This window comes from Halichoerus grypus, chromosome 5, assembly GCF_964656455.1.
Source record: "Halichoerus grypus chromosome 5, mHalGry1.hap1.1, whole genome shotgun sequence".
NCBI classification, from domain to species: Eukaryota; Metazoa; Chordata; class Mammalia; order Carnivora; family Phocidae; genus Halichoerus; species Halichoerus grypus.
Window position 1 is genome coordinate 98,622,019 of NC_135716.1, and position 27,850 is coordinate 98,649,868.

At 41.1% G+C, this 27,850-nt stretch overlaps 1 protein-coding gene across 1 annotated transcript in view; it reads left to right on the forward strand.

Annotated features, from left to right (window-relative positions):
- The window catches only part of VAV3 (vav guanine nucleotide exchange factor 3), a 362,307-nt gene that overhangs the window by 2,663 nt on the left and 331,794 nt on the right, over window positions 1-27,850 (forward strand). The window lies entirely within an intron of this gene.

Sequence of the window (27,850 nt, forward strand, 5' to 3'; positions counted from 1 at the left end):
TCTCTGTAATGTACTGTGAGCGAGGGCTTCTTGCAAAAGTGAAGTGAAGTGGTTCTTGACCACATTGCAGAGAGAGAAGGTTGCTGAACAACTGAGTGCTAGACAGATGAGTTATACAGATTGTCACTAAATCCTTAAATGACACTTATTAATGATTTCATTTAGGTGACCTATTTAACATGCCTACAGTGCCCAGCACTTAATAGGTGTTCACTATTAGTAAAATTACTTAAAACATTTTTTTTCCTGCTGTCATATTAAGAGTAATTAAGAAGGGCATGGGTTGTAGCCTTGATGTCATTTTTAGTGGTTAAGAAGGTCTCCGTGAAAGCCTGTAACCAACCGTAGATCTATCAATGACATTATCTTAATCTTACTATTTGGAAATGGAAAATTTTTCTTTATGTCCTGGGATGAGAGTAATACACCTTATGAATTTACTGACCACTGTGTATGGTATAGGTAAACTTTGAATTGTCTTAAAGTGAATTCAGGCTTTCAGGGTTCTTTCAACAAATATCTGGCTCTGTGTGCCAGGCACTGTTGTAGATACTGGCTTGGAGCAATAAACAAAGGCAACAAAATTCCTGCCCTAAAAGAATTTATATTTTAGTGGGGGAGATGGACAATAAAGAAATGACTACATGTATATGTCCTATGAAGAGATTTCAACCCAGTAACGGACTAGAGCAAAATGTGATTCGATTTCATAGAAGGTAGTCAAGAAGGGCTTCTCTGAGGAGGTGACAATTGAGCAGGGACCTGAAGAGAGTAAGGGAATGCAGGAATATGGATGTTTGAAAGAGTATTGCTGGCAGAGGGAGTACCAAGTACAAAGGTCCTGAGGCCAATTAAATGATGGGTATCCTGGAGGAATAGCAAAGCCTTTGTGGCTGGAGGAGAGTGAGTGTGGGCAAGAGTGGTCATGATGAGGTCAGAGAGAAAATGGCAGCCAGATTTTTAAGACTAATGTGTCCTTGTAAGGACTTGGACTTTCCACTCTGAGTGAAATGGGAAGTCCCCTGACCTGACTTACCTTCTCAACAGGGTCACTCTGGCTGTGTGCTGAGAGTAGACTGTAGAACAGCAAGAATGGAAACAGGCTAATACAGTCACCCCAGCAAGAGATGATGGCAGCTCTGGCCAGAGCGATAGCAGGGCAGATGGTGAGAAATAGTTCAGTTCTGCATATGTTTTGAAGGGAGAGTCAGCAGGAGTTTATTGATGGAGCCAGATTAGGTATATGGGAAGAGAGGAGCCAAGAGTGACTCTAAAATTTTGGCCTGAGAAATAGGAAAGATGGAGTTGCCCTCATTGAGATGAGGGAAAACCGGAGCAAGGATAGCTTTCGGCGGATGTCTGAAGGGGGCAGGGAGGTCTGGAGCCAGTTATGTTTGAAACGCCCTGTAGACATCTAGGTGGAGATGCTGAGCAGGCAGTGGTGAAGTTGGGGATATAGATGTGAATTTTGGAGTCCGCAGGGTATAGGTGGTATGTAAAATCATGAGACAGGATGATATCACGTAGGGAGTAGTGTAGAAAGAAAAGGTCAAAGGAGTGAGCCATTGGGCCTGCCCACATGCCAAGGGTAGAAGGATGAGAACCTATAAAGGAGCTGAGAGGAAATAGCCATGAGGCAGGAGGGAAATCATCGGAGTGTGGCTTCAGGAGACCAAGTGAATAAAGTGTTCCTGAGAGATAGAGTGAGCGGACATGTCAGATGCTGCTGATAGATCTAGTAAGACAAGGATGGAGGATGGACTGTCAAAAATGAAATTTTTTGGCGATTTGACAGAAACAGATTTGGTGTGTGATGGGCAAACACCCCATTGGAGAAGAGCAGGTAGGAGGAGAGGATCAATACCGAGAGCTATACAAGTATCCCTCTCTTTTCTTTTCCAGTAACCACCACCACAGCAACAATACTCCCAGAGATCTAGAGGGTTGTTTTCTTATCCAATAGAATTTTAATTTTATACTTATTAAAAGAGCTCTTTTAGTTTTATTTTATTTTATTTTTTTTATTTTATTTTTTTATTTTTTTTAAAGATTTTATTTATTTATTTGACAGAGAGAGAGACACAGTGAGAGAGGCAACACAGCAGGGGGAGTGGGAGAGGGAGAAGCAGGCCTCCCGCGGAGCAGGGAGCCCGATGCGGGGCTCAATCCCAGGACCTGGAATCGTGACCTGAGCCGAAGGCAGACGCTTAACGACTGAGCCACCCAGGCGCCCAGAAAGAGCTCTTTTAGTTTTAGACAAATTTTATCATATGGCAGTCTTGTACATGTATGTGTGGAAAAAATAAGTATAAGAAAATACAAAATAAATTTAATGTGTTCCTAAAACTTTTCACTCAGATTGCCCCTCTTCTGATGCCGTTTCCTCTGTCATTGATTCCCATGTTTTTGACTCTGAGCAGCAAGTGTTGGTGATGCAGCAGTTCTAAAAGAGTATATCACTATTATCCCCAGGATTTCCTTCCAAGCTACTAACACGAAATTGGGCTTTGATGCTGTTACTACTTTGTCAAAAAAAGGTTGAAAAAAATGGGAGAACTTTATTTTCATTATACATAACTGTACATGGTTTTAAAAGCTATGATTATATTAGTTTTAGCCTTAAGGTGGGTGTTCCAATACATGTCTGCACTCCCTGCCCCCCAAACAAGGTGGTGGTGTGTGAAAATGACTGGGTTATACTGCAGGGAGGTGAAAAGGCAGTCATTGTCCAAAAAGAGTGGTGTGCACAGTTAGTTTTAGTTCAAAATAATGTCACTATTCAGTCTTCTCAGAAGTCAGTAACCTCTTAGCCATTTGTGAGATTATTCTCTTGGATAATCTGTCAGCATAATGTTAAACTTCATACCAGTTGAGATCTTTTCATGTAAAGGAGTTAAGTCCTATTAAGGCATCTTAAGCACTTGTTCTGTAGGCATACTTGATGGCTTAACCTGGACTCTCCAGGAACCAGAGCCTGGGATAAAGGGTAAAGTGCTGAGACATTATTGGTGAGGTGCAGTCCCATGGCTGCCAGGGTGAGGGAAATGGGAAAGTGTGTGTGTGTGTGTGTGTTTTGTTTTGTTGATGGGGGAAAATTATATCATGTTTGTAATGCAGACAGGTTTGATTCAGTATGGATACCAATTTCCTAACTTTCAAATACAATAGACCCTTTTCAGAATTATTTTTCTTAAACTCTCTATGGCATTTGACATGGCCTTTTCTGTTCCTTCTGAAATTCTCCCTTGATTCCTACTACACTACACATTCCTCATTCTCTCATTGCTTTTACTATCCCTTCCTGTTTCCTTTGCTGGTTTCTCTTTAAACATTCCATAGAAATTTGAATTGCCTCCTTCATTGTCTTTGTTCGTATTCTCTTTCCTGTGTCTTCTCATGTCACTGTAACGTTACCTGCTTTTCATACCTCGATGGATCCCAAATTCGTACCAATAGCCTATACCTGCCTGTTTGGCACCTCCGCCTCTATTGGTGCCATCATTTCACGGATGGGGTGGTGAAAATCACATGATCAGACTTCATTGTGCAAAGCCACTACCCACCCCCCCCAAAAGCAGAGGGAAGGATGAGCTTGATGGGGCAGAGCTGGGCGTGAGCAAACCTGCTGCTGAAGTTCAGTCGGGGAGGAGGCAGCCAGTGAATGCCATGCCAGAGAAAGGGGTGGGACAGGAAGGATAGAGAAGGACAAAAAGATGGATGTGATGGAGAGTTGGAACGGACAAGGCTTTGGGGCCTCTTCAATGCAGTGAGAGCCAGGAGTATCTAGAATGAGCCTGTGTTTCAGGCTTGGGTGATGGGGGCACTTGGAAGGGGAGGCAATACAGAGGAGGTGCAGATTTCAGAGGGAAAGGGAGCACCTTCAGTTTTAGCTGTGGAGTTTGAAGCTATTAGTAGTTACCCTCCATATTCTCAGTGTCAAGCATCCTATTCGCTTATTATTCTTTTCTTTCTGGCTCATTCTAATACCTGAACTCCAACAATCTTTTGAACTCTTGGTCCTACCACCTCTTCACTGCCTTTATGTCTTCATTTCCTTCCTCCTTAGCTTAAATACTGCAGTCATGATAATTCAGCTCCTCTTGATTTGTGAAACTCATTTGAATAAAGTGCAACGCTGGTTAAATTGAACTCTCCACTTACTCCTGCCTGCAACTTGGCTGCTGGGTCTGATGGAGGAAAACCTAGGACACTCAGACTATTCTTACTTTAAATTCATGATCCCTAACCTCAGTGGGCACTCTAGGCTACCCAGCCATCTGATTCCATTTCTCTAGACCAGATGTTCTCAAAGTGTGGTCTGGGGACTCCTGGCAGAGGTCCAGAGATAGATACCTTTAGAAGTTCCATAAGGCCAAAAATCTTTTTTTATAATAATTAAGACATTATTTGCCTTTTCTTTAATTTTCTCACAAGTGTGTAGTGGAGTTTTCTAAAGGCTGCATGATCCTGATGTCATTGCTGTGATGGACCATGGATTATGTGCTTGTAGATATTTTAAAGATTTCTCAGTTGAGACCACTAGTATGTTAAATGTTGATAGATCTAACCCCCATGAACATAAGCTGCTGGGGGTTCTCAATAATTATTTTTTTCTCAATTATTTTAAGAGTGTAACAAGATCCTGAGACCAAAAGGTTTGAGAACTGCCCATTTACTTTCTGACTCTCCCAGATGACTACTTGTATCTTTTCTTTTTTTAAATTGTAGTTGACACACAATGTTGCATTAGTTTCAGGTGTATAACAGTAATTGGACAAGTCTATACGTTATGCTATGCTCACCACAAGTGTAGCTACGATCTGTCACTATACAACATTATTACAGTGCCATTGATTATATTCCCTATGCTGTACCTTTCATCTCATCCCTGTGACGTATTCCATAAGTGCCAGCCCGTATCTCCCACTGCCCTTCACCCATTTTGCCCATCCTCCCACCTCCCTGGTACCTTTTCTTGTTAAATCTCATTCACCTTTGTCTCTGTTCTTTCATCTAGTTGACCTTGCTTCCTATTCTGCTGAGAAAACACAATCAGGAGAGCTTCCTCAAATTCTCACCTTCTTGCATCTGTGCCCATAGACGATGCTTTCTCTCCTGTTCTATGGGTGGATTATCAGTGCTCCTAGTGAAGGCCAGTCCCTTTGTCGCTCTATCCCCATGCTTTCCTGCATCATCTGTTTTCTTCTGGAACTTACCATTTGAATGCACAAATGCTGTTAGTTCCCTCATTTGATTCAGGATATATTTTCAAGGTAGAGCCACAAAGGCTTGCTTGAACATTGGGTGTGATGGAGAGTGAGGATTCCTAAGGGTTACCTGAACTGCTGGAGCAAGTGGCCAGTCAACCTCCTTATAACTGTTCAGGGGTTCCTTATGGACAGTGGGATAAAATCCAGATTCCTTCATAAGCGTACAAGGACCTGTTGTCTAGTTGGCTAGAGGTGTCTGCTCCACCTCTCAAAGCTTTCTTTCACTCTGTGCTCCTGAACTTTTTGTGGCTTCTCAAATGAACTGTGCTGTTAAATGTCCATGTTATTGCATGTGCCCACTTCTGTGCTTGAAATGCCTTTATCTGTGTGATTGAAGAGTCCGTTCAAGAGTCACCCTGGCTGAAACTATGGAAAGAGCCTAGATGTCCATTGACAGATGAATGGATAAGGAAGATGTGGTATGTGTATGTATATATATGTGTGTGTGTGTGTATGGAATATTACACAGCCATCAAACAAATGAAATCTTGTCATTTGCAACGATGTGGATGGAACTAGAGGGTATTACGCTAAGCGAAATAAGTCAATCAGGGAAAGACAATTATCATATGATCTCACTGATATGTAGAATTTAAGAAACAAGGCCAAGAATCATAGGGGAAGAGAGGAAAAAATGAAATAAGATGAAACCAGAGAAGGAGACAAACCCTAAGAGACTCTTAACCTCAGGAAACAAACTGAGCGTTGCTGGAGTGGTGGGGGATGGGAGGGTTGGGGTGGCTGGGTGATGGACATTGGGGAGGGTATGTGCTATGGTGAGCATTGTGAATTGTGTAAGAATGTTGAATCACAGACCTGTACCCCTGAAACAAATAATACATCATATGTTAATTAAAAAAAGTCACCCTGGCTGATCACTTACTGCCTTGTGCCACACCGTGTAGTGTACATAGGCAGAGCACGACATTCTTTGCACCGTTTTCACAATACTTTGTGTCCCTTCCAGGCTGTGACCTGCTTGAGGCTGCCATAGGCTTGTTTATTTATATACATCTCTAGAAATTGACACCAAGACTCATACATAATACACATAAATAGGCAGAAACTAAATTCATGGATGGATGGGAAATGATGACTTTGTTTACTACCTTTTCAAACCTCTCTAGATTTTAATAAGATGTACTTGGCACTGTCATTAAAAATCAAAAACATCTGTTGATTGGGTGGCATTATGAATAATAGATAATATTACTTTACCACTTAACCACCTGAGTGACTATCAGAAAGTGTCTAGAACCATTTGTTGTTCTTCCTTTTATCTAAAATAGGCATAATAAAAGGACCTACCCCTTAGGGTGGCTGTGAGGACTGAAGGAATGAATTAGCTCTGTGATTGGCACGTAACAAATACTCAAGTGTTAATGATTTTTACTATGATGATTACTACTACTTCTGCAGAAACCTACAGGGTGGAGGGTTAACACTTTCCATGAATTTTCCTTGTCACACTACCATGAAACAGTCACTGTTAGTTATCCTCATGTGATAGCTACTCTCCAAGGCTAAGAAGAGTCTAGGATTTGTATTAACGAATAGTTCAGGGTGGAGCCAAGATTAGAATTAGAATGTTTAAAGCAAACGGAGTTTCTTCAGCAAGGCTTTTGGCACATCTGAATGTGAATTGTGAATTTTTTTTCCCCCATTGTATTTCTCTTATAGCCTTTGCTTTAGAGGAATGTTCTCAGATTGGTTTTGTGGTTATCACTAATCCTCCATACTAGTTACTGAGTAATAATTTTGGTTTCAGGGTATTGAATGTATCACCTGGATTATTTTATACACATTTATCTTATGCAGTGTAAAAAGGGAGATAGACCTCTGACAGGTTTATGATGGGGAAAGGAAATAAAATCAGGTAGAAAAACTGAGGAAAGTTAATGAGAGAGCAGGAGAATAAGAGTAGCTGGTCCTTTTTGGCCTTTTAATACTGTGCCTGGTAACACCTGGTCCTGAGTGCATGGTTTTTATGCTCTATTCCCTAGTGGGGTCAGGAGTGCCTACATTTCTCTGGGTAGCAGGAACATCATTGTTGTAAATAGGCTTTCAAATGGTTGGTTTTTTTTTTTTTTTTTTCCCTTTCTGTATTATAGCAATTCTTCTTGTAAATGCATGGACACCTATTATTTAGAATGTTACTTAGAATATTATACCCCCCGCCCCATTAACATAGATCCTGCATTGTGTGAAGGGCAGTCACAAGTTTGCATTTTGCCTTTCCCCGGTCTTTAAGCATTTAGTGGACAGAACCATGAACAGCAAAGAAGTAGATACTTTTGATTTTCATAGAAAATGATTTTAGGATTTTGTGCTGCTATCTGAATGTGCTTTCAAAATACGTGTTGCAAGAATTGTAGTCAGCCTTTGAATTGCTTGCTTAACAGGAAGCCAGCAGGATATGCTGCTCACATGGGAGTTCTCTAAAGGGTCAATTAATATGGAATAGTCAATGAAACACTTGATACTCACCTTCCATGATTTTCAAAGTACTTGTCTTAAAATAGATCAGTAACAGCTGGCTTGAATAAACAAGCATCTTGCCTCTGTGCCCACTAATGTCAGCAGCCTTTTCCTGGGAGCATGGGGCAATATGGTTTAATGAAAAGGCTTCAGGCCAGGAGTCCGGGGACCTGAGAGGTGCAGCTCTGTCTCTGACATGTGACGTTACCAAATAGCTGCTTCTCTTTGTCTCTGTCTTCCACACTTACAGCAATAAGAGCAAACACTGACATAGCAGTAATATGCTGAATAGCAGCTAAAATTTTTAATGCATATTTAGAGCTCATTAAGAAGGCATTATGGTTTCATGAAGAGAGCTTTGGGACAAGACAGAGATGTTTGAGTCCCAGCTCTGGCACAGAACTTGATGACTTTGGGAAAATTATTTTACTTGTTGAGTCTCCATTTCCTCATAGGCAAGAGATCGTAAAACCTACTTTGCAGGATTGTGGTGAGAATTAAATAATTTTTGTAAAACACTTGGGGCATAGTAGGTACTCAGCAAGATTTTATTTCCTTCCTCCTCTCCCACATCCTTGATCCTCATGAGTCTCAGAGCCAGGAAGAACAAGATCTTATCACTGCTCCACAGAGAAGGAAATGGAGGTGTGCACTGGCTGAAGGACTTTGCTCAAGGTCACACAGACAGGAAGTGGTGAAGACAGGACTTGAGTCCAATTGTCCTAATTCCAAATGCTGTGAAGTTTATCATTCCTGCTACCAAGCTGAGTGCTTAGATGGTGACTTGCGTGAGGAACTGCCTGGGAACATGTTCGGGAAACCAGGCCTGCCCTGCAAGTGCAAAGTGACATTGTATTACCTTGCACTGAAGTTTACTGTATTTCAGCTAAAAATGTCTAAACTCATGAAACCAGTTTTCACCTTCTTGAGAGTCTGATGATCTAGTTCATGGATTATTTGCGTTTTGGTAATTTCCTAGCTCTTCTTTCTGTTTGGTTCTGTTTTTACGGGAATTTGTGCATATGAGTTCATTGATTAAGCCATCAATTTGTCTACTAAATATTAGGTTTTGTAGTGGATACTGAGGATTCTAAAGGTAAATAAAACTCGGTCCCTGGTCCAGTGTGGCTTTTAGTCTACACAGCATGGATTTTACTTCAGGCATGCCTTTATAAAACCAAGGTAGGGGGGGAAGGGAGACCATAATTACAGTGAATGAGCATGGCAAATGTTTGGTAGGGGGTAATGCATTTTTGGGTGCACTTATAATTTTGCTCATGTGCAGGGTATGATGTGTGAATGTGTGTGCCTGGCTCAAGGTATTTCTGTCCTTCCCATAGACATTTGTCTAGAATCTTTTATATGCAGGGTACTGGAGTCCTCAAGATGAATTATAGGAACTTTCTGCTTTTGTGGGGCCGGGAGAAAGCAGATTTGACCTCAGTCAGCTTTTTGCAAGAATACAGAAAGGAAGTAAGTCATTGGATGCTACAAGGCAGGTGCAAAAGTGCACGCAGCTGGGTGAGCGAGATGAGACCAGAAAGAGACATGAGTGGTTACAGGAGAGGAAGAAGGCTTGAGAAAGAAACTGGGCGGGGAGAGTGTGTGTGAGATGAAGAATGTGCAAAGACACTCAGACCTCAGTGATGTCCCCAGCAGGACAGTTATTCTGAGCAGTGATGAAATATCCTCCATAACATTAAGACTGGAATATGGCCGCACCATTTGCATTTGGTGTGAAGATGTTAAGTTCTAGGACTTTGGTGCAGAGCCTGCAATATCAGATGATGGCCCTTTCTCTTGAATATGTTAAATGCTAAGGGAGCAGAGACTGTATAGAGAGATTCAGACTACATAATGGGCATCTACAGAAGTGTCCAAAGCCTGCTCTCTTTCTGCCTCTAACCTCCTGACTTGCCAACTCACTCCCTCACACCTACCTAACCGTTCATTATCCTCCCTGTGCTCTTTGTCGACTGATACCTCTTCCTTGGTCCATTCTTTCTTGGCTGCATACTCCTGAGTCCTGCTCGAATGTGTGGTCAGACTTTCCACATTCATCACCAGTTCCCTTCACCTTCTGTGACATCAGCTGGGCCGGTCACCCCGGCCCTGCCGTGCCCTCCTCACAGGCTTTCCTGCTCTTGCTTCCAAGCTGAGAGGGCTGTTGGAGAAGCTCGCTCACCAGCCTGTGTGTACTGCCCAGCTTCACTGCAGCTGGCCCCGGTGCTCATGACCTCTCGGCCGTGCCTCTTGTCACCCTCTTGGCTTCTTATTCCCCTAGTCAGACTCTAGCTCTCTAAATCTCAGACACTGAGTCCCCAACTTTCCCTCAGTCCCTGCAGGTTCACTTGGTTTTTATTGTTACCACCCGGTCCTCCTGAGTCTTGTCCTCCATCTGTCCCAACCACCCCCCAACTGGTGACCACTGTTACTGTTACTAGGAGTAGCAGCTGTCCCAAACTTTCCAAGTTACATTTATGCACACATTTTTGCTGCCTTCTTGGGGGAGAGTTTTGGGTCTTGAAGAGAATATTTTTTTTTTTTTTTTTTTGGAAGAGCATATTTAATTAGAGGCCCAGAGAGGACCAGGGGTTATGAAAACTTTGATTCTGGGGAAATTGGACACTGTACACTAGAGGTGCTCTTTTTGGTTTTGTGGTCTCCAGAGGCCAGTGGTGTGCTTGAGTGAACATCCACCGATGAACCAGAAACTCAAGTCACCTTTTTCAGGTTGCCTGTCTCCTTTTGCAGCCAGCTTACAGCATCTGTTTTTTGCAAGCTTTTTTTTTTTTGCGGGGGGGGGGGTGGGGGTGGGTAATGTTGTCATTCAGTTAAGACAACTTTTCCTTAATTATGTATGCTCTGCCTGGCAGAGAAAGGATAATTCTCATAGTGATACTCCAAAATGTAGATTTGGCAGAAAATTATTAAATTCCCCGGCATTTGACCTTCAAATATGAAAAAGCATTTGTTGGCTAAAGGAAGTTAGTCAGCTTAGGCCACAGTCAGCCACACAAGAAATGCTTGAGTTGAGATTATTTATGATGATGGCGTACTTGAAAATAGAACCTTGTGTTTTCCCACAAGGTTCAGTAGAATACAGCAGTTTATCCTCAGGGAGGAGGAAGCAGGAAATCTCTGGAGTTCAGAATGAGCACTAACATGAAAGATCTGGGTGCTTCCAGAGACCCCATTTAAGGAGAGAATGTGTCATAATTGTTGTTAACATCAGTTTCATTCCTGTAAATAAATAAAATGATAAAAGCTGGACTCTTGTGAGTATTTATGTGATGGCTTTGATAGTTAAATCCTTATTGAATTCTCAATCTTGATATATAGTTCCATTTAGTGACCTTAGCGAGGAGTAATGAGAAATTTGGTAAAGGATCTAATTTTTTCCCTTCCATGTTTAATAAGTGGTTCACCAGTTTCAGTGATGCATATAAATTAATTTCACCTACCTAGCTAGCCCTAAGCTATTTGGCAAGCTTGACCATTTGGCAGTTATCTTGCTGTGTTTTATGTAAAATAAGCTAAATGAAGAAATGCATTTAATAATAGTAAAATAATACCCTCGTCTCTCTAAAGAAGAGGTAAAATAGATTTCTTATATTCTGTGTAAATGCAATAAGCTAAACTTCATTTACACTAACCATTAGAGAGTTCCTAGATTCTGACTTAAAACCTAAGGACATTTCATTTACACACTATTCTCATAAACTCATGAGGCAATATTGTGTAGTTGAAAGCACCTGGGCCTTGAATACATCAACCTGGCTTTGGATCCTAGCTATGCCACTTATAATCTTGGGCACCTTGGGCACTCTGATCTTGGTTTTCCACATTTATAAAATATCTATTGGCAACGTTGTAGGGATGAAATTAACTGCAGTAATGCACATTCCGTATTTGGCACTTAGTAGGTACTCATTTATTGAGTGTTCCTTAAGCCTGTTTTTTAAATCCAGGGAGATTACAGGTTGCAAGTTAAAATGAGAAAGAGGGACAGCTGAAAGTTAAATTGACAGTAGTTAAAAAACAAACAAACCCTATAAACCATGGACTCAAAAGCTCAAAAACCATATTAATCTTGGACTGTGGAGAAATGCTGCCAAACTGATCCAACATACTCCACTGGGCTCTAGGGAAGGATAGTCCTCTTTGAATGGACCAGTATAGCAACTGATTGTATTGTTCAAAGAGTTATACAATTCTGGAGCTGGAAAATTACCTTAGAGGTAATTTTAGCTCAGCTCCTTGGTTTTAAAAATGGGCAATCTGAGCCCTCATTATGCAGTGATTTGCCCAAGGTTACTTGGTTTCCTGAGTAACAGTGCATTACTTTTCTTATGACAGAATACTTAAGACCCAGATCCTTAAGAGAAGTTTAAATCATATTAATCCTTAAAAACAAAAACAACAAAATATTTGGGAAGATTGGAAAATAATTGAGTTCAGAATTTCTCCTGTGAAGTACTTATTATAAAGGCCTTACTCTCTTGCCTTCAGCCCTCTCTCCTTTACTCTCTACCTCCCTCCATCCATCCATCCCTTGGATACAGTAGTATAGGGAAATCTGTGGGAATAGGGTTACAAAGTGTCAGATTTTGGAGCTCAAAGTCCTGGAAAAATTGACAAAGCATTGAAAAATGATTACAGTGGCCTTTTGAACAACATAGGGCTTAGGGCTACTGACCCCCTGTCCAGTTGAAAATCTATGTATAACTTGTGACTTCCCAGAAACTTAACTGCTAATAGCCTGCTGTTAATCAGAAGCCCTACTAATAACAGTTGATTAACATATTTTGTATATGCATTATACTGTATTCTTAAAGTAATAAGCTAGAGGAAAAAAATGTTAAGAAAATCAGAAGGAAAATAAAGTCCTGTACATATATGTATTAAAAAATCTGCATACAAATGGACCCATGTAGTTCAAACCTGTGTTGTTCAAGGGTCAATTATAAAACCATCTGTGAAATGAGAGATCTGTTGCTTAAAGGAGTAAACCTCCACCATCCAGAAACTTAGCTGCCCAGAATTACTCGGTTCCTAAGATAGCTGAGGTTTAGCCGTTTTAAGCCAGATAACAGTGTTTCAGATTCCCAAGAATATGAATATTTATGGTAACACCAAAACCTATGTTATTTCTCCAAAAATCATGAGTTTTTAACCTTAGTACCTGGCATAGACGGAGAGCTCCTATGAATGAATGACTATTGAATGAATTCCTACCACCAACTATAATATTGGTTGAACGAGAATGCCAGATTTTATGTCCCTCACCTTAATCACAGGATGCAAAAACAATTCATACTCTGCCAGTTTTCTTGTAACAGCAGGCGGCATGGTATATTGAAAGAACGTGACTTCAGCACCAGACCAGCCTGAGTTCAAATCTCATCCCACTAGATGAGCACCTGCGGGCAAATCCCTTAGTCTCTCAGCATCTTAGTTTCCTTGCTTGTGAAGTAGGGATAATTCTTCCTGCATAGTGTTGTGGAGAGCAAGTGAGCTCAGAGAGGCAAAATGTCTAGCATAGCCCTGGGGGGCATGGTAGGCACTTAGTGATAACTGGGACACTTTCCTTCTCCCAACTCATCTAATCTTTCCATGATATAGGGCTTTTCCCATAGTCCTTTTGGAATAACATCCTGTTGATCTTTGGCAAGTTTTCTCTTCTGTTGTATTTTTTCTGCCACTGTTTTATTTAGGCTAATAGAATCTAAAGAATATTATGACTTTAAAAGTGATTTAACTTATATAGTTTTATCTACCTGTTGGTGATTTCATATTTGACAACTGCGATAGAACAAAAGAGAAAACAATCTACCAGTATTTGGGAGACTTACATTCAAATTCTGGTTCTATCACTATTGAGCTTTGTGATCTCTGAGCCTCTGTTGGCTTAGTTTCTCTGAACCTTCATTTTCTCCTTGAACACCAGGGGTTGGCATTGTATACTGACAAGAACATAGGCTTTACAGTTAAAATTCTGGATGTGCTAATAAGCTGTATGATCTAGGGTAGGCTCTTTCACTTCTCTCTCTGGTCCCTCAGTGGCCTCCTGGGAATAACACTGTCTATACTGTAGTTCATCATGAGGATTAGATGAGATAATGTATGACAAGTTCCAGCCTCTCAGCTTTGCACATTGTAAACTTTAATCAGCAAGTGGCGATAACAGTCCTTCCACTAAATACAATTATGGTTAGTATTAGTAATGCTTGTTTCCCTAGAGATTTGAGAGATTCACCAAGGGAGCATAATTATTATAACTGAAGAATTTTAGGAAAGACTCAGTAATTTTCTCAGGATCATGTAGGAAGTGATAATGGAATAGTATGCAGCTGTGAAAATAATATAGTCCACTTGATATGCTCACTGTTCAGTCAGTCACTTGGATTACTTCCAATTCCTTTATAGGTAGCATGACTATAAATGTCCTTGTACATATTATTCCCCAACTTTGGATTGTTACTTTCAACTGTATTTTCCAAAGTGAATCTTCTAGGTCAAAAGTTACAAACATTTTGCAGCTCTTATTAATATGCTGCCTGATGGTTTGCAGAAAAGTATTTCTAATTGACGTAAGAGCAAATTTCTAAAGTTTTGGTATCATTTAGGTTCGATTCTTGTTTACTGGGTGACTTTGAGCAAATTCACTAGATTTGTTTTTTCATCTGTAACATGGGATACAAGTAGCCACCTCACAATATGTGTCAAGTACTTAGTTGGTGCAAAGTATTTACTGCTCAGCCTTCACTGTCTTTCTTGAAGCCATCTGTGCTTCCCCCCCACCCCATCACTTGGCCCAGTGCCTCCGAATTGTGTATATTCTACTTTATGCCAATGCATTCTCCCAACTGCATCTTCAGTCTTAACACACACCTGCCCACCCCCATCATGTGAACCCTTTTATAACTTAGAATGTTTCCTCATCTCTGGGGGTAAAGAAGGCCTTTTGAGATCTGACCTTGTTGTCCTCTGCAGCTTCAACTCCCTTTTCTCTTGCTCATTCTCCTGCAGTCATGTTGGATATTTTTCCATTCCCAGAATTTGTCACCCTATCTTTTTCCTCTAGACTTGGAGCTTGCCATTTTGTCTGTTTCTTGGTTTTTAAATTCTCCATTTATACAACTCATCATCCTTAGAAATATTTGTTTTAGGGATTGATGTTCCTGCTACACCTAAGCCTCATGATGGCAGAGCCCACTTACATTTATTCACTGCTGAATTCTTGGGGACCAGCACATAGTGCTCGATAAATCTTTGGGAATGTATAAATAAATATAATAGTAACTTATTAGCAATAGGTATATAATAACTTAATAGCAATAAATACAGGAAAGAAGAATTTTAGGTATAATTTGTTAAAAGCCTTTGTGATTTCAAATTATTCTGTGAACTTAAATATTGAAGTGTTTTCCAAAGACTTTTTAAAAATCTAAATATGTTTTGTAATTTAGATCTTGCCTACTTTTTTTTTTTAGATCTTGCCTATTTTTTTCTTATATAATCTTCCATATTAATGAGGGCAAGTCTGAAGAGAAGAGGGCAAATATTTGTAGCAAGCAGAGTTTAGCATCAAGTAGTCTTTCATCTTTGCCAACACTCTTCATCCAAGACCTATAATAGCATTACCTGAACCGTCCAGGAGGCTGAGCAGAGAATCATCTTAACCCAAATTGCAGCAGGACTTAATGACGAAGATGAGCATTCCTAAAAGATTAGATTATGCCTGATACATTTCCTGGCCCTTGAGAACTCCAGCCATTTTGGTTTGCATTTATTTTGTGTTACATCGTTAGCCTCTGCAAGTTCAAAACTGTGCTTTGTTCATTCAGAAGGTGAGTTCATTTTTCTACTCATCTATTCAAACAGTTGTTGAACTCTACTGTAGTCAAAGCTCTAATTAGGCACTGAAGATCTTCCTCACTCAGTAGGAAGAGGAGCATTTATTACTTTGAGTTTTTGGGGACTGGGAAGGTTATATGGTCCAGTCCACAGGCAAGTGGCTTAGCCAGGCACCGTTGTTGGTGATGGGCATTTAGGCCTTAGCAAGTGCAGGGTGCGCTGATCCTAGCTGGGTTTTGTGGGTGGGCTGAGGCACTTAAACTTTGGGTTCCACTTGGATTGGTGCTGTGGGTGAGGCTGAGGAAGCTGTTGATCTTTTTAGTCATTTGGGGTGGACTAGCATTTGCTGCTTTTATGTGTTTTAGCCAAAGCTGCTGGCCAGGACTTTGTATTGCAAAAGTGAAAATGTTTCGAGAATGCTGTTGTGTGAGGTTCCTCCTTGAAATTGTGTGAATTAGGCCAAGGTAGGAAGTGAGAAATTGGCTTTACCACATTAAGTTAATTTTATTCCAGGCCAAAGGAAGGCCCTGGAGGGATGAATCTTATGTAATTGTGTACTTTATCTAAGATCTTTATAGACCACCGGTCATACAACCAACCTCAACTGACCCACCACAAGCAGACCAAGAAAGCATCCTCTCCGCAGAGAGACTTGGTCTCAAGGTCAAGCAGCTGAAGGATCAGAGCTATACAGCCTAGGGGGAGAGAAGCATTACTTTAATACTTAAACAGAAGTTCCTCCATACCAAAACATGAATTATGTTTGCTCTGGATCTGTTGATTTCTCTAAGTTCAGGCCTTTGGATCCTAGAACTGTGGCTTCACCTATAGAAGAGTTGTAGATTTTATTATGAAAAAATCAAAAGGAATGGGAGCCTCCTTAGTTAAGAAGTATATACTGTGTTCTTGGTTTTAGATAGGAAAATGAGTCCATGAAATAATTGTAAATCCAAACATTAAGATGATTACTAAGTAGAGATCAGGTGGGTTTTTTTTTTTTTTTTTTCCTTCTTTAAAGGAAATCAAGGAGGAACTAGAGTGGTTTGGAGAATTATTGGCCTTATCAGAAAAGGAGCAGACTGAAAAGACTAAGCTAAGAGAAAGGTTCAGATACATGAGCTATGAAAGGAAAAGGAGATCTTAACCCAGGATGGACAGATATAAAAAGGAAAGGAGATTCACTCTAGTAGTACTATTTAGAAAGGGTAATGAGCTTATAGAAATACAGCAAAAGAGCTGAACTTTTTTCACCAAAAAATCCAGGAGATTGCAAAGTGCCCCTCTAAAGATTTAGCTAGAGCTTGAAGTAGGAACTGCTGGAAACTTGCATCATGTGTATGCATCAAGATTTTGGCCAGTAGAGGTTGAAATGCAAGGGACTTTCTTTTCACTGTAGAGCCTGGCAAGTGTTTACATGTGGCACCTTCTTCTATGTATGAAGTGTTTTTCTGTCCTACTGGCTTGTGGTGATGGTCCTGGGGTGGCAATACCAACCAGTAACAAAATTTGCATTTAAGAGGGAAAGCCCTGAGATATCAACGTAAAATACTGAAGAGTTTATGGAGTTTCAAGGTGATGAATTGCTGTCACTGGCCAAGCAGGTATCACCTGTGCCCTGAAAGCTCGGGCCCAGGTTCATCATGGAGGTAGACTTGCAAGGGGAGGCCTGGGAAAGATGGGGTGCATTCCAGGTTAGGTGATGCCTGGTGGGAATAACATCCTGGCTGGGATTATCTAACTCGGGAAGCTAGCTGTTCATTTCCACCCAACTATGATTACTCTGAGGTGAAAGAGAAGGAAGGGGAGCCTCAGTCTTTCTCAAGAAATTTGGATTGGCAGAGACAAATTAAATGTGAAGGGTTAAGCCCAACTTCTGGCAAAAGAAAGGTACTGAGGACCTGGTCCTAAAAACGTACAGGAATTATGTGTCTGGAGTTGTCCATGCAGAGGTGTAGGTCCTCCCAGGCCACCAGGGACATGGGCTTCAGGAACAGATCTGGAATCTGCTTGTTCAGAAAGAACAAATGTGAGGATGAAAGGATAGTCTTCCTTTAGAAGGCCGTCCTCACAGCTCGCAGCAAGTACACAGAAAAGGCGGTTGCAACACATGGTGTGGCCCAAGACTAAAAATTCCTGCTTCTGAAAGATTGTGGAAATGCTGAATCTACTAGGCAGAGTGCACATGCAGCACCTGAGTGCCAGGAACATGGGGCTCAGGGAGGAGCTGGAAGATCAGAAGATTTGAACATGCAGGTGTGGAAAGAAAGATTCCCTAGTTAGGGCCTGAGCGGACTGGGGCTGCCATCATTGCAAACTAATAAATCTGGAAGAAGGCCGTGAAACCTCAGTGCCACTCTTTGAGAGAGAGGACACTGTGCATTGTTGGATTGTCCCTCTAGCGTGCAAGTGCACAGGGCCAAAATTAACCTGCTTGGAGATGTCCCCTAGCTGAGGTTTGTGTTTCTTTGTTTGTTTGTTGTTGTTGTTTTTTTGGTGGCAAAATATAAGTGACATCAAACTTACCATTTTTACCATTTAACTGTACAGTTCTGTGGTATTGAACATATTCACATTGTTGTGCAACCATAACCACCGTCCATCCTCAGAACTTTTTCTTCTTCCCTGATTGAAACTCCTCTGTACCCATTACAGAGTAACCCCCCTCAACCCCCCAGCCCCTGGCAACTACCATTTATTTTCTGCCTCTCTGAATTTGACTATTCTTGAGTCCCTCATGTAAGTAGAATCATACAATGTTTGTACTTCTGTGACAGGCTGGTTTCACTTAGCATGATATCCTTAAAATCCATCCATGTTGTAGCATTTCCTTTTTTAAGGCTAAGTAATAATCCATTGTGTATATACCACATTTTGTTTATCCATTCATCTATCAATGGATAGTTGTCCCCTTGGCATAGTATTATGGGCATCCTGGCAAAAGTTCATGCTCTTTTTTGTTGACCCTCTATCTCTTAGATGCCCTGGAGTTTCTTTTTTCTTTTCTTTTCTTTTTTTTTTAAGATTTTATTTATTTGAGAGAGAGAGAGAGACAGAGAGGGAATACAAGCAAGGGGAGTGGGAGAGGGAGAAGCAGGCTTCCTGCTGAGCAGGGAGCCCCATGCAGGGATCGATCCCAAGACCCTGGGATCATGACCTGAGCCGAAGGCAGAAGCTTAATGACTTACCCCCCCCCAGGCTCCCCATGCCCTGGAGTTTCTACCAGTGTCTTTGGAAAAATATACGTGGGTCTTGATTTTGCCAAGTTCCAGAAGGGCTTTTGCTTGAGGTAGTGCTCCAAGGCCTGAGGATTGACTTTTCTTTTCAATTTGATACGTGGGGGACCAGTGACCTGTGGCTCCTTAGAAGTGGGGGCATATCAAAAAGACAGGAGATAAAGCTGAATCAGTATCAGAGGCCCCAAAGGGACTACATTCTCTGATAGCTTGAAGCTGCCCAAAAACAACCCAAACAATGGAAACCCCTGCCACATTACCTAGGCATCAAGAACTTCTCCAGGTGGGAGTGGACAGAATGGGAAATTTGGGAGGATGAATTTGGCCTTTAATACGGTTGGACTTTGTATTTGGATACCTCTTATATCCTCTGTCTCGCCTCTTATTCTAGCCACAGGTGCAGTGGCCAGTTCTGTGCAGGCTTCCATGAACTTCACAGGTGCACCTGGAGGGTACCTTGCCTGGGGACACTCTGTACCTTTGCCTTTTTATTCTGGGCTCCTTACTCTGGGGTGCTTGGAACTTGTAGGACATGTATGTGCAACTGGAAAGTGTTGAGTCAACAGGGGGTTGGCTGCATTTGACCAATGGGGGATGGGAAGAGTGGGGTAAATTCCCCCTTTTCATCCAGAGAGGACAGCTTAGAGGCATTCTTCATTGGTTTCCTTAGGAGGCTGAATGATCTTGAGCATTGGTCTCAATAATGGTCAGCTGAGGAATGTATCCTTGTATTTTCCTTCCCTTCTTCCCCATCTCCATCCCCCTGCTCCCTCACTCCTGCTCTAAGATCACTTCCCAAACTACATATCTCCATGCAAGCTTTTTGTTTCCTACCTGCTTCCCTGGGAAACTCAGACCAAGACCGGACTGTGTGTGTGTGTGTGTGTGTGTGTAAGATAATTCAAGGTCGGAATTTAATTCCTTTGGGATTTAACATCTGTGCACTTAAACTTGCAAGGGGATTTAATTTTTGGACTTACTTAGAAATTCAGACTGGAACGTTTATATTTAAATTTGGGAGTTCGCTATTTGTTGCATTTTATTTTTTAGTTAGATTAGTATTGTAATTAAACTCATTTCAGAACCCCAGGTAACCCATGTTGAACAACATGGCCGGGCATAGTTTAGAATCAGAATAAAGAGTGGATTTCAACTTGGGATTCAGCATGGCCTTAGCATTATTTTATCTGATAGTTGTTTCTGATCTCTTTTAGAACCTTCCCCTTCTACTCCTGTGATCCTGAGAGACTACCCAAAGGACAGTGGTTGGCTTTGGGAAGTGGGGATGGGGCTGCTCTAGGGGACTGATCTTTTCCCCTTTGAGGTACAGCCACACCTCTGGTAGCCCAGAAGTCTAATGAGTAAGGAAAAAAATTCAAGGGGATGTTAAAGAGAATATTAATCTTTTCACAAGGAGGGACTTCCATTTGAGCAACATCTCTGGCTTTTCTTCATTCATTTTTCTCCAATAGGTGAATAATTTACCTGATCTGTAATCTCTTTGGGATCAGGAGTTGGGCCTGTGTGACAGCCCTCTATGGGCCTCTCTTTCAGAGCTACATGCCTGCAGAGAAGATACATTCTGGTCTATTCTCTACAATTAAGGTCAGTTATGGAGCAGGTTCTGCCCCCTGGGGGTGTTCTTCAATTGTAGGAGTGGTAGTAGTAAGCTCATTTGGCTACACACCTAAGCCCTTTCTCCTAATAAATTTTTAAGAACAAAAAGCTGACATTTTAAAATCTCTATCTGACTCAGACATCTACTCCTCATTTGGTTTTAAAGTCAGATGGAGAAAAGGAGTAATATTCATTGGATCCCATAAGTTCTCAATGTTTGAGCATTTGAGGCTAAAAGGCTAAGGGGCATTCGTGTGGTGTCACTGTGGTAGGGACATTTAAGCCAAGTTTTGAAATTATAAAAATGGAAGTGATTGGTGTCTGGGGAGGAAAGTCCTTTTAGGAAGAATGAATGTGCCCATATATATTTAAAATGTATATGTGATGTAATATAGTGAGTGTAATTGATTTAGGAAAAACAAAGGGATGCCGAACTATCCATACTTCCCTCCTCCCTGTTGGTGTTTTTTTTTGTTTTGTTTTGAGAGGGAGCTGATTAACGTGGTAATTAGCTTATTTATTTTGACTACTCAGTGTTAAAATAGCAATTTCACTTGCAGTTTTGCTGAGAGCATGCTAAAGGAAACTCATGTTACACAAGGGACAAAACTTCTATCTTCCTTTCTCATTTTTCTCTTGTTCTGTGCATCCTGATTGAATATCCAGTGTGTTGGGCACTCCTGAGGTCAGCAAAGCTACAAGCCTATGGGACATGTGAAGATATTTGAGCACATGATGGGTTCAGTGCTATGAGATAATAGCACACAAATGCTCTGGGCTTATCTAAACAGGAAACATGGAAGAAAAGAACAGCTGTTTCTGGACTGGGCACATCCTCAGGCTGGAACTCACCACTTTAAGTGCAAGAATTACTCTTCCCTCCATGCCTCCTTCCTCTTCTTTCTCCTATTCCTTCCCTTTCCTAACCATACCCCTCCTTCTGCAGGGGACAGCTATTTCCATCTTCTGGGAATTCACTCTGTCCCCAACTATCCCCAGTGTCCTCCTAGGCTCCCCTGTCTAAGAATCCAGATCCCTGAGGGCCTCTTGCCTCTGGCCCTTCTGTTCTTATCTGGCAGCTCCTTCCCTCCTCAGCCTTCCTTGGGCCGGGGTTCCCTGGGCCCTGTGCCTGAAGGGTAGAGGGGAGAGACATCATTTCAAGTTGGTTAGCTGGTCTTGTGGTTCAAGGATCTTTTTCTTTCGAATCATTGTTTCCTCATTTGCATTCTCCTTACCCCCTCTTCAGACCTGTTCATCTTCCTCAAACCTGTTCATACTTGAGGGGTCCAGGATGGTTATAGCCCACAAGTGCCCTCTCCCTGGCTTCCCATGAGGGTTAGGACGTAGGTCCATCTCAGACATGCTGGGAAGACTGCAGTCATTCTCAGGTGTGATAAGAGTGCATTTTATGATGTTGAAAAGGTGAAGGCAAAATTATTTCACCTTTCAAAAAAAAACAAAAAAACAAAAAGGCTGTCAGCCCAAGAGCTTGATCACCTTAGCCTTGTTTATGTGGGAAAATGTATTCTAAATTCCAAGGACTAGAAATCTTGATTACAGTCAAATTTTTTTTTTTGGTTAAATTGAAGCCTACCTATACCTGTGCAGGTAAGAATATAATACCCATATCATATTAATGATTGGGACTATAAGCCTCATCCAGAGTCTTTTAACATTTTATGAAGTTGATGGATCTGCCTCTGAAAACCTTATGACCTTTAAGAGCTTTCTTGGCCATAATGTTTGTAAGTAGGGTAATGATATATTTTCTTAAGCACTGTGTTAACATAGTGGTTAGGAGGTAAACAACCAAGAAACAGTTGTAGGCATTCCCTCCTCTTTGCATTCAACATACATTTGTTGAATGCTTCTTACTTACACAATTGGTATCCTCTCCTATTTAAGTTTAAGAATTACATGGTCCTTGTCCTCGAAGCCATAGAGTACAGCAGGAAGGAAATGACATACTGGTATCTGGCAGGCAGGGATGGAAGTTTGGTTTGAAGAAGAACTTTTGTGCTGATGTTTATAGCTGCTGCAGTCACTAGCCACACTCGTGCAGAGGCCGGGGCATTCGTGCCCCAGTCGTTGTGGAAGGAACCAATTCGTCATGTGCTGGTTTCATCCCTGCTTCTCTAAGTAACACCTCAGTGGTAGTGGTGCTTTTTGGGTAAATAATCACATATATTTTGTGATCTGTCTTTCAAATCCTCAAATACTGTGATATTTTTTTGTGGGTTCCATGTGCATTATTAACACAGTGATGGTATGAATGATGGAGCTTTTCTCCCCAGGGTGGGTGGAGGTGGTGCTTGTGTATAGACTCTGTCTCCCTTGCTTGGGATCCTTTACCCATGTGTTTGTAAGGTGTGGCCATGCGAGTAACCACCGTGGTCCTCCCATTGTGCATAGTCTTTGGAAATCTGATGGGTAGCATTAAGAAGGCAGCAAAAAGGTGCACTCAGTTGTCCTTTTTAGTGAACAACCATGTATGAAATCAGAAGATCAGCTGGGGAAGGAGCGGTCTGTGATGTAGGTTTATCTTTTCTGTGGTATGGATGACGTGTAAGCCCATAAATTCCAACCTGGAAAGGAAGTGCAGGGAAGTCTGCTCTCAAGACGTCCTTATTCTCCCAATGATTTCTTTGGCATCCTTGGCAGTACTTGGCTTTCTTTCATCCAGCATTCTTCTCCAACTTGAAATTCAGGCTTAGTGCAATAAGCCACAGTCAGGCTTGTGGGTACTCCAGGAGGTGAGCTGTGACTCATTCATGACTCACTTCGCCAGCTTGGGTTTCCTTACAGTCAATTATTCAAATGAATGAAACAACCAAAAGCACAAGTTGCAAAGTAAAGCTAATGAAAGGATAGTGATTCGTGTAGTGTCACTGCTGTTTCTCTAGATGGGCCTATTTTTAAAATTTTTTATTTTTAATTTATATTTATTTTCATATGAGCCTGTTTTTAAAATACTGTAAGAAAAATTTGTTAGTGTTAGAATTTAGAACTCTTGTTTGTAGTCTAAAAATCAGACCAGAAATCTGATTTACCTTTTTGGTTCTACTCTAATCCTATTCTAGTTCTAATCCTATGCACAACCTACTCATATATTAAATACAGAATTTTTCATTGATCAAATGGAGTTTCTTCACACTTAAGTCCTAGAGGTTTTCTAGTTAGTGAAGTATTGTAAGGGAAGTTGGATTAAGGCATTGGTTGATTATTCAAGTTATTTTCTGAGTTACTTTCCAAGTTTTTCTTTTTTTTTTTATTGGTATACTTTCAGAATACTTTAGCAATTCACATTTTAAAATTATTCTTCAAATCTAGGAACTTTAATTATGCCCTTCACTAATTCCTCCCCACCCCCATCATAGAATTCTGCTCCAAAAGGGCATAAATATGCCCTCATCTCTCACATATTTAAAAAACAAAACTCTTCATCTTTTTCATCTTCAAGTTTAGCAAGACGTGGAGTTCGGATACTTTTACCTTCTTGCTGTCAGTACTTCTCTGCTGTTGCTGAAGTTCTGAGCCTTATTTTTTTTATTCTCACATGGTGTTCCTGCCTCTTGGTTTTCCACACTCTGGATGGAATGGATTTTTTCCTAAAGCCTTTGTTTGTTTGTTTGTTTGTTTTTTGATACTTGAGAGAAATATTTCAGTGTCCTCAGGATAAAATCCAACATATTTAACTCCTCAAAGCCCTGTCCACATTATTGGCTTCATCACTTGCCTCTCTTCCATTAGCTATGGCCTGAATAGACTGTGTCTTCTTTCATCTCTTTGCCATTGTGTATGCTATTCCTTATAACAGGAGCACCTTCCCCTTCAGATTTGTTGGTTAACTCCCAAATGTCTTTGGAACTCAGCACCGGTGATGACCTTGGTTGATGGCTGCTGTGCATGGCTGTTCACGGAGCATCTCTTCTTTGTCACAGCAGGTCCCCCCCCACCCTACTGTCCCTGCCTCTCCATAGTTGGACTCTGAACTTCTTCAGGGCACAGGTAGATGGTTTCTTCTTTCTGTAACTGCACTGAAGGAGTTAATGCATGAATGAAATGCTTGCTCTCATTGTTGTGATGTGGAAACTTATTTCTGATTTCCAGACCGAGGACCAACTTTGTGTATTGGTTAGACCCTTCTCTCTCTCTCTCTCTCTCTCTTTTTTTTTTTTTTGCTTCTCCTGGACTATTTTGCTGCCCCTGAGTTGTAGGAGAGACTACTGTGGTCTCTACATTGTGGTTGATGTTACTGCTCCTCTTGACTCCTGTAGAATTATGAGTTTACGTCTTTTATAAACCTCGTTATTCTGAGTTTTAGTTGCTGCCTTAAGTGTAAACTCTGTTTTTTATTTTTTTTTTAAAGATTTTATTTATTTATTTGGCAGAGAGAGACACAGTGAGAGAGGGAACACAAGCCGGGGGAGCGGGAGAGGGAGAAGCAGGCTTCCCGCCGATCAGGGAGCCCGATGCAGGGCTCCATTCCAAGACCCTGGGATCATGACCTGAGCTGAAGGCAGACACTTAACGACTGAGCCACCCAGGCGCCCCTAAACTCTGTTGTTCTAGTTTTTTTGTTTTTGTTTTTTCCCTAAGAGGAGCTCAGTGTATGTTGAATAGAATGGAATAAATCCTGTTTGACTTAATTACTTCAAAAACTATAGGGAACAGGAATTGTGCGGCTGTTATTGCCTAAGGAGAAACCTTAGAAATTTATCTTGAAAGTACAGTCCTACCAACATTCTCATTGGCAAATTGGCCGATACAAATATTTGCTAACTATGACCTGTCTTCCTCAATTAGTTTACTCCATGAGATGTGAATATATTGTATGGAGGAAAGTGATGGAGGAAATTTAGAGGCTATTCTTACTAGTGTGTGATGGGTTCTTAGACAAACTAAGTACCTTGGGAGATTTTTCTTGCCCTCCTATAGTCTATTCAGAGCTATATATCCTCTTATAGTTAGGTGGGTTTTTTTTTTTTAATATTTTATTTGAGAGAGTGAGTGTGTGAGCATGAGTGGTGGTTGGGAGTGGGGGAAAGAGGGAAGGGCAGAGGGAGAGGGAGAAGCAGACTCGCCGCTGAGCAAGGAGCCCCACATGGGGCTGATCTGATCCCAGGACTCTGAGATCATGAGCTGAAGGCAGATGCTTAACCCACTGAGCCACCCAGGCACCCCTCCTCATAGTTATTTTTTATTTTTGTTTTGAATTTTTCTTGTAGTGCTTTTTCTCATTTGCCTTGGTGCACAGCTATATTTTGTTCAGCGTATGCTTTTCTCTCAGTAGCATCCTAGGGACTAAATCCCCCAGAGTGTACGTATTCAAATTTTCTGAATGTGATATTTGGAAATGCTAAAAAAAAATGTAATTAAAATTGAAGGGGTTTTCACCATAACTTGTTTTTGGGGCACAAATTTTTATTTCTAGAGACTTTTTTGATGTGCAAAATGGATACAGCTTTTAACTGAGCTGTTTTTGACCTTTGGTTAAAACTATGCTTGAATTAGGAGTCCTTCCTCCTGGGGACACATCTTTGCCTGAAATAGAGATTAAAGAATCATTACTATGATTCAGTAGTTATGGCTCAAAAATAATTTAACATATGAAAGATGGCTCAGCCAAATAATTCCACATATGTGGCTCAAAATATAATCCCACACATGAAAGATGCACACAGAATCTATTTTTGTTTATGTTTTTATAGGAGAAAGAAAGGCAAAATATTCTGCTCTAAGAGTTGTGGTCCAGATCCACATTTTTCAGGGTTCTTTCTTAGCAGCTAAAGAATTTATGATTCCAAGCTAAAGAGAGGTATATCTGTTTCTTGTCCTAGAGATGACATCCAGGGAAGTCTGGAGTTCTGCAATATTTATATCTATCCATTTCATAAAATAACTTTAGAGAGTTTATTCTTACTACTTTTAAAAGGATATCAATATTTTAAAAATGCAATAAACCATAGAGCTGTTATAGTCCCAAGATAAGCATATGAAGCTCTTCCAAATTTTCTTGAATAAATCTAAATTTCTTGGCTTGGAATTAAGAAATAGAGACTTCTGAGCATGGTCATAAGGATAATGTCAATAACCATCTTGTATTCATTGTTCACACAAGGCAGTCCTGAGACCAGTGGTACTGTTGACCTATTTTAATCTGATCACTTTGGTGGGCCAAGCTTCTGCTGAAGGCCAAAGAAGAAAATGGAGCATATGCACTCCTCTTACTTGTGACTGCAGGAACATTGCTTTATCTAGAGATTGTATGCTTTATTTTTTTCCTGCATTTTTCAAGTAATGAGATTCACATTTTGTTTCAATTAAAATTTAAAGCATTTGCAAATGCAATTACAAGAAAAGGGTAGATGAGCCTTAACTTTTCCCCCTTCCTCTTATAATCTCTAAACTTGGAAGTGAGCTCATTAATGTTGATCGACTCTGAGGACATTTGTCTTCATAATTTGAAATGAGCAGATTTTAAAGAACAGTGGGGTCTGAGATATCTTTTGCTGATGAAGGTAGAGGAGTATAAGCAGTTTCTGGACAGAGATGTTCTTTTTTAGTGAAAAACCACCACCATGCTGCCACCGACAAAATGCAACTTCTTAAAGCTCTCTCAAATAGGCATACTGTAAAGGAACAAGACAACAAGGAACACCTCCCCCCTCCCTTCCCCCAAACTAAACAATCTTGAAAGAGACTGTTTTCATCTAAGCCTCAAAATATTAAGAGGTCATAGATACATTCACACACTTTTTATTTTGTTACAGGTTTTTCACACAGGCAAATTCTATTCTTGTAGGGATGTGTTCCTCAACACCAGGGTAGGTATTCGTTTCCCTTTTGGTGCTCTAACAAGTGACTACCAACTTAGTGGCTTCAAACAACCCGAGTTACCTTACTGTTCTGGAGTCTGGAAGTCCAAAAGCCGTTTTCCTGGGCTAAAGGCAAGGTGTTGTTGGCAGGGCTAGCTCCTTCTGGAGGCCTGAGGGCAGAGACCATTGCCTGGCCTTCTTTAGCTTCTAGCGGCCTCCACATTCTTCGCCCTGGGGCCCTACCTCCATTTCCTCAGCATATCACTTCCATCTCTGCTTGGTCTTCACATAGCTTCTGTGCTCAGATATCACTTCGCCTCCCATTCTGTAGGGACACTTGTGATTGCGTTGAGGACCCACCCAAATGATCCAGGATGATCTGACCATCTCAAGATCCTTTGATCTAATCTTGTCTGCAAAGTCCTTTCCCCATACAGTCCTGTTCACAGGTCCTAGGAATTAGGATGTGGGTGTTTTGTGTGCCTTCAGTCAGCCCCACCACAGAATACTCAACAAGGGCTTCACGCCGTAGTCCCTGTGGAGCTGGGTTCCCCAGATTCTACTTCATAGTTGC